The following is a 6,000-nucleotide window of genomic DNA, read 5'->3' as shown; positions in this document are numbered from 1 at the left end:
ATAAATTATATTTTTCCAAAAAAAAAATAAAAACTGTTCTTATCAGTTTAATATCTGATATGTCCTCTATGAGGACCACATATTAAGCAGATTTTTGGCATGAGGGGCAGAAATTTGGAGCTTGCTCCTTTCTCTCCACGCATCGACCTAGCATTGCAGTGCCGCTGGGAACGGTGCACTCTGTTCTTACCTTGTAGAAAACCAAACACTCAAACAATTGTCGCGATCAAAAGTGAATTTACACTGGCTCAATGAAAGTGAGGTAACGGCCTGGCACACACAAGTGTGTGAAACCGCCTGATGGCTCACTGCTTTGTGACGTGACCATGCACGGGGTCACAATGAGCTTGAACTGATTCCAAATTGAGTTAGGCGTTTGTCAAGAATGGAAACTTTGCTTTCACTCAAGACCTTCTGGGAGACTTGATGAGAAACCAGAGTCAGCATTTTGGAGCGAATGTAAGTGGTTCAGGGATGTATTGCTTAGGCAGGCTTAAAAGCCAATCACAGTAGTCAGGGCAGGAGGTAATAAAGACGTGTATAATTTTGGTTGGCAGATGGGGCGGGTTGGGAATGTTGCATACTGGGATCTGACATGGAAAGCAAAGAGAGGCCTACCGTGAAGGTGGTGACTGTGACCGAGAGGCTCCTCTGCTGCTCTCCAACAGAGGGCCATGCTGACTCTGGTTTCTCTTCATAACGCACAAGTCTTTCGCCTTTACTAAAGACTTCGTGGAGAGGAACAAACATGAGTTGAATATATTTTGGCAGGCTTTGGCTGTATGGCTGAGCCTTATGAAATTGTGAAAAGTCAAAGAGCTGTCTAGGTCAGGAAACAAGCGCCACAAAGGAGAGCTTGGGCGGAGGTGATAAGCAGCAGCCATTGTTATGCACACCTACGAACGGGGTACCACAACAAGTGAGATTTGTGCCAAGAGCTTGGCGTGACATCCAACACTTGGGGCTTATCGCTCTCGGCCTTTTCAAGATCAAGTGTAGTATCTGTTCTTATCAGTTTAATATCTGATATGTCCTCTATTGAGGACTACATATTAAGCAGATTTTGGCATGAGGGGCAGAAATTTGGAGCTTGCTCCTTTCTCTCCACGCATCGACCTAGCATTGCAGTGCCGCTGGGAACGGTGCACTCTGTTCTTACCTTGTAGAAAACCAAACACTCAAACAATTGTCGCGTATCAAAAGTGAATTCTACACTGGCTCAATGAAACTGAGGTAACGGGCCTGGCACACAAGTGTGTGAAACCGCCTGATGGCTCACTGCTTTAGTGACGTGACCATGCACGGGGTCACAATGAGCTTGAACTGGATTCCAAATTGAGTTAGAAGCGTTTGTCAAGAATGGAAACTTGCTTTCACTCAAGACCTTCTGGGAGACTTGGTGAGAAACCAGAGTCAGCATTTTGGAGCGAATGTAAGTGGTTCAGGGATGTATTGTTTAGGCAGGCTTAAAAGCCAATCACAGTAGTCAGGCAGGAGGTAATAAAGACGTGTATAATTTTGGCTGGCAGATGGGGCGGGTTGGGAATGTTGCATACTGGGATCTGACATGCGGAAAGCAAAGAGAGGCCTACCGTGAAGGTGGTGACTCAGACCGAGAGGCTCCTCTGCTGCTCTCCAACAGAGGGCCATGCTGACTCTGGTTTTTCATAACGCACAAGTCTTTCGCCTTTTACTAAAGACTTCCGTGGAGAGGAACAAACATGAGTTGAATATATTTTTGGCAGGCTTTGCAGTATGGCTGAGCCTTATGAAATTGTGAAAAGTCAAAGAGCTGTCTAGGTTAGAAATCAAGCGCCACAAAGGAGAGCTTCGGAGGTGATAAGCAGCAGCCACTGTTATGCACACCTACGAACGGGGTACCACAACAAGTGAGATTTGTGCCAAGAGCTTGGCGTGGACATCCAACACTTGGGGCTTATCGCTTCTCGGCCTTTGGCTAAGATCAAGTGTAGTATCTGTTCTTATCAGTTTAATATCTGATATGTCCTCTATATGAGGACCATATTAAGCAGATTTTGGCATGAGGGCAGAAATTTGGAGCTTGCTCCTTCTCTCCACGCATCGACCTAGTACAGTGCAGCGCTGGAAAGGTGCACTCTGTTCTTACCTTGTAGAAAACCAAACACTCAAACAATTGTCGCAGATCAAAGTGAATTCTACACTGGCTCAATGAAACTGAGGCAACGGCCTGGCACACACAAGTGTGAAACCGCCTGATGGCTCACTGCTTTGTGACGTGACCATGCACGGGTCACAATGAGCTTGAACTGATTCCAAATTGAGTTAGAAGCGTTTGTCAAGAATGGAAACTTGCTTTCACTCAAGACCTTCTGGGAGACTTGGTGAGAAACCAGAGTCAGCATTTTGGAGCGAATGTAAGTGGTTCAGGGATGTATTGTTAGGCAGGCTTAAAAGCCAATCACAGTAGTCAGGGCAGGAGGTAACAAAGACGTGTATAATTTTGGTTGGCAGATGGGGGCGGGTTGGGAATGTTGCATACTGGGATCTGACATGGAAAGAGAGGGCCTACCGTGAAGGTGGTGATCAGATCGAGAGGCTCCTCTGCTGCCTCCAACAGAGGGCCATGCTGACTCTGGTTTCTCTTCATAACGCACAAGTCTTTCGCCTTTACTAAAGACTTCCGTGGAGAGGAACAAACATGAGTTGAATATATTTTTGGCAGGCTTTGCTGTATGGCTGAGCCTTTGAAATTGTGAAAAGTCAAAGAGCTGTCTAGGTCAGAAATCAAGCGCCACAAAGGAGAGCTTGGGCGGAGGTGATGAGAAGCAGCCATTGTTATGCACACCTACGAACGGGTACCACAACAAGTGAGATTTGTGCCAAGAGCTTGATGTGACATCCAACACTTGGGGCTTATCGCTCTCGGCCTTTGGCTAAGATCAAGTGTAGTATCTGTTCTTATCAGTTTAATATCTGATATGTCCTCTATATGAGGACTACATATTAAGCAGATTTTTGGCATGAGGGGCAGAAATTGAGCTTGTTCTTCTCTCCACGCATCGACCTAGCATTGCAGTGCCGCTGGGAACGGGGCACTTTGTTCTTACCTTGTAGAAAACCAAACACTCAAACAATTGTCGGCATCAAAAGTGAATTCTACACTGGCTCAATGAAAGTGAGGTAACGGCCTGGCACACACAAGTGTGTGAAACCGCTCTGATGGCTCACTGCTTTGTGACGTGACCATGCACGGGTCACAATGAGCTTGAACTGGATTCCAAATTGAGTTAGAAGCGTTTGTCAAGAATGGAAACTTGCTTTCACTCAAGACCTTCTGGGAGACTTGGTGAGAAACCAGAGTCAGCATTTTGGAGCGAATGTAAGTGGTCTAGGGATGTATTGCTTAGGCAGGCTTAAAAGCCAATCACAGTAGTCAGGGCAGGAGGTAATAAAGACGTGTATAATTTCGGTTGGCAGATGGGGGCGGGTTGGGAATGTTGCATACTGGGATCTGACATGGAAAGCAAAGAGAGGCCTACCGTGAAGGTGGTGATCAGGACCGAGGTCCCTCTGCTGCTCTCCAACAGAGGGCCATGCTGACTCTGGTTTCTTCATAACGCACAAGTCTTTCGCTTTACTAAAGACTTCCGTGGAGAGGAACAAACATGAGTTGAATATAATATTTTTGGCAGGCTTTGCTGTATGGCTGAGCCTTATGAAATTGTGAAAAGTCAAAGAGCTGTCTAGGTCAGAAATCAAGCGCCACAAAGGAGAGCTTGGGCGGAGGTGATAAGCAGCAGCCATTGTTATGCACACCTACGAACGGGGTACCACAACAAGTGAGATTTGTGCCAAGAGCTTGGATGGACATCCAACACTTGGGGCTTATCGCTCGGCCTTTGGCTAAGATCATGTAGTATCTGTTCTTATCAGTTTAATATCTGATATGTCTCTATATGAGGACTACATATTAAGCAGATTTTTGGCATGAGGGGCAGAAATTTGGAGCTTGCTCCTTTCTCTCCACGCATCGACCTAGCATTGCAGTGCCGCTGGGAACGGTGCACTCTGCTCTTACCTTGTAGAAACCAAACACTCAAACAATTGTCGTACATCAAAAGTGAATTCTACACTGGCTCAATGAAAGTGAGGTAACGCCTGGCACACAAGTGTGTGAAACCGCTCTGATGGCTCACTGCTTAGTGACGTGACCATGCACGGGTCACAATGAGCTTGAACTGGATTCCAAATTGAGTTAGAAGCGTTTGTCAAGAATGGAAACTTGCTTTCACCAAGACCTCTGGGAGACTTGGTGAGAAACCAGAGCTGCATTTTGGAGCGAATGTAAGTGGTTCAGGATGTATTGCTTAGGCAGGCTTAAAAGCCAATCACAGTAGTCAGGGCAGGAGGTAACAAAGACGGTATAATTTTGGTTGGCAGATGGGGGCGGGTTGGGAATGTTGCATACTGGGATCTGACATGGAAAGCAAAGAGAGGCCTACCGTGAAGGTGGTGATCAGACCGAGAGGCTCCTCTGCTGCTCTCCAACAGAGGGCCATGCTGACTCTGGTTTCTCTTCATAACGCACAAGTCTTTCGCCTTTACTAAAGACTCGTGGAGAAACAAACATGAGTTGAATATTTTTGGCAGTCTTTGCTGTATGGCTGAGCCTTATGAAATTGTGAAAAGTCAAAGAGCTGTCTAGGTCAGAAATCAAGCGCCACAAAGGAGAGCTTGGGCGGAGGTGATAAGCAGCAGCCATTGTTATGCACACCTACGAACGGGTACCAACAACAAGTGAGATTTGTGCCAAGAGCTGGCGTGGACATCCAACACTTGGGGCTTATCGCCTCGGCCTTTTGGCTAAGATCAAGTGTATATGTTCTTATCAGTTTAATATCTGATATGTCCTCTATATGAGGACTACATATTAAGCAGATTTTTGGCATGAGGGGCAGAAATTTGGAGTCTGCTCTTTCTCTCCACGCATCGACCCAGCATTGCAGTGCCGCTGGGAACGGTGCACCTGTTCTTACCTTGTAGAAAACCAAACACTCAAACAATTGTCTCGTATCAAAAGTGAATTCTACACTGGCTCAATGAAAGTGAGGAACGGCCTGGCACAAGTGTGTGGAACCGCTCTGATGGCTCACTGCTTAGTGACGGACCATGCACGGGGCCAATGGAGTTGAACTGGATTCCAAATTGAGTTAGAAGCTTTGTCAAGAATGGAAACTTGCTTCACCAAGACCTTCTGGGAGACTTGGTGAGAAACCAGAGTCAGCATTTTGGAGTTAATGTGGGTGGTTCAGGATGTATTGCTTAGGCAGGCTTAAAGCCAATCACAGTAGTCAGGGCAGGAGGAATAAAGACGTGTATAATTTTGCTGGTGATGGGGGCGGTTGGGAATGTTGCATACTGGGATCTGACATGCGGAAAGCAAAGAGAGGCCTACCGTGAAGGTGGTGACTGTGACCGAGAGGCTCTCTGCTGCTCTCCAACAGAGGGCCATGCTGCTCTGGTTTCTCTTCATAACGCACAAGTCTTTCGCCTTTACTAAAGACTTCGTGGGAGAGGAACAAACATGAGCTGAATATATTTTGGCAGGCTTTGCTGTATGGCTGAGCCTTAAGAAAATGTGAAAAGTCAAAGAGCTGTCTAGGTCAGAAATCAAGCGCCCACAAAGGAGAGCTTGGGTGGAGGTGATAAGCAGCAGCCATTGTTATGCACACCTACTTAACTGGTACCACAACAAGTGAGATTTGTGCCAAGAGCTAGTGACATCCAACACTTGGGGCTTATCGCCTCGGCCTTTGGCTAAGATTAATTGAGAGACGGAGACAAAGCTTAACAAAGAAGGAACACAATCGACACAAAGATGACCAAGGACCAGACATGCCCAAAGGTTGGGGTGAGGGTACTAACGACACGGCCTTCCCAGCTGGAACCAGTGGAGGAACTTATGATGCAGAGACTGGTTCTGCAAAAAGGTCATCATGGAACAACTGAGTCTGAAGG

At 46.6% G+C, this 6,000-nt stretch overlaps 10 non-coding genes and 2 pseudogenes across 10 annotated transcripts; all 12 read left to right on the top strand.

Annotated features, from left to right (window-relative positions):
• Positions 1–7: 7 nt before the first annotated feature.
• On the top strand, positions 8–184 carry LOC124853050 (annotated as a pseudogene).
• A 494-nt stretch (positions 185–678) lies between these two features.
• LOC124853705 lies at positions 679–789 on the top strand. Its single transcript, XR_007034044.1, has one exon. It is a non-coding gene; the product is annotated as a U5 spliceosomal RNA (small nuclear RNA).
• A 176-nt stretch (positions 790–965) lies between these two features.
• Positions 966–1,153, top strand: LOC124852831. The gene has a single exon (XR_007033252.1). It is a non-coding gene; the product is annotated as a U2 spliceosomal RNA (small nuclear RNA).
• Positions 1,154–1,652: 499 nt separating this feature from the next.
• Positions 1,653–1,762, top strand: LOC124853603. Its single transcript, XR_007033943.1, has one exon. It is a non-coding gene; the product is annotated as a U5 spliceosomal RNA (small nuclear RNA).
• A 176-nt stretch (positions 1,763–1,938) lies between these two features.
• On the top strand, positions 1,939–2,122 carry LOC124852930. Its single transcript, XR_007033346.1, has one exon. It is a non-coding gene; the product is annotated as a U2 spliceosomal RNA (small nuclear RNA).
• Positions 2,123–2,609: 487 nt separating this feature from the next.
• LOC124853414 lies at positions 2,610–2,721 on the top strand. The gene has a single exon (XR_007033757.1). It is a non-coding gene; the product is annotated as a U5 spliceosomal RNA (small nuclear RNA).
• A 174-nt stretch (positions 2,722–2,895) lies between these two features.
• Positions 2,896–3,083, top strand: LOC124852751. The gene has a single exon (XR_007033174.1). It is a non-coding gene; the product is annotated as a U2 spliceosomal RNA (small nuclear RNA).
• Positions 3,084–3,579: 496 nt separating this feature from the next.
• LOC124853790 lies at positions 3,580–3,691 on the top strand. The gene has a single exon (XR_007034129.1). It is a non-coding gene; the product is annotated as a U5 spliceosomal RNA (small nuclear RNA).
• A 178-nt stretch (positions 3,692–3,869) lies between these two features.
• On the top strand, positions 3,870–4,054 carry LOC124852895. The gene has a single exon (XR_007033312.1). It is a non-coding gene; the product is annotated as a U2 spliceosomal RNA (small nuclear RNA).
• Positions 4,055–4,543: 489 nt separating this feature from the next.
• On the top strand, positions 4,544–4,649 carry LOC124854003 (annotated as a pseudogene).
• Positions 4,650–4,825: 176 nt separating this feature from the next.
• On the top strand, positions 4,826–5,013 carry LOC124852864. The gene has a single exon (XR_007033285.1). It is a non-coding gene; the product is annotated as a U2 spliceosomal RNA (small nuclear RNA).
• A 482-nt stretch (positions 5,014–5,495) lies between these two features.
• LOC124853854 lies at positions 5,496–5,606 on the top strand. The gene has a single exon (XR_007034187.1). It is a non-coding gene; the product is annotated as a U5 spliceosomal RNA (small nuclear RNA).
• Positions 5,607–6,000: the final 394 nt, after the last annotated feature.

Source organism: Hippoglossus stenolepis, chromosome 10 (genome assembly GCF_022539355.2).
Source record: "Hippoglossus stenolepis isolate QCI-W04-F060 chromosome 10, HSTE1.2, whole genome shotgun sequence".
Classification (NCBI taxonomy): Eukaryota; Metazoa; Chordata; class Actinopteri; order Pleuronectiformes; family Pleuronectidae; genus Hippoglossus; species Hippoglossus stenolepis.
The sequence above is the reverse complement of the archived record's forward strand: the minus strand, read 5'-3'. Positions and strand labels throughout refer to the sequence as shown.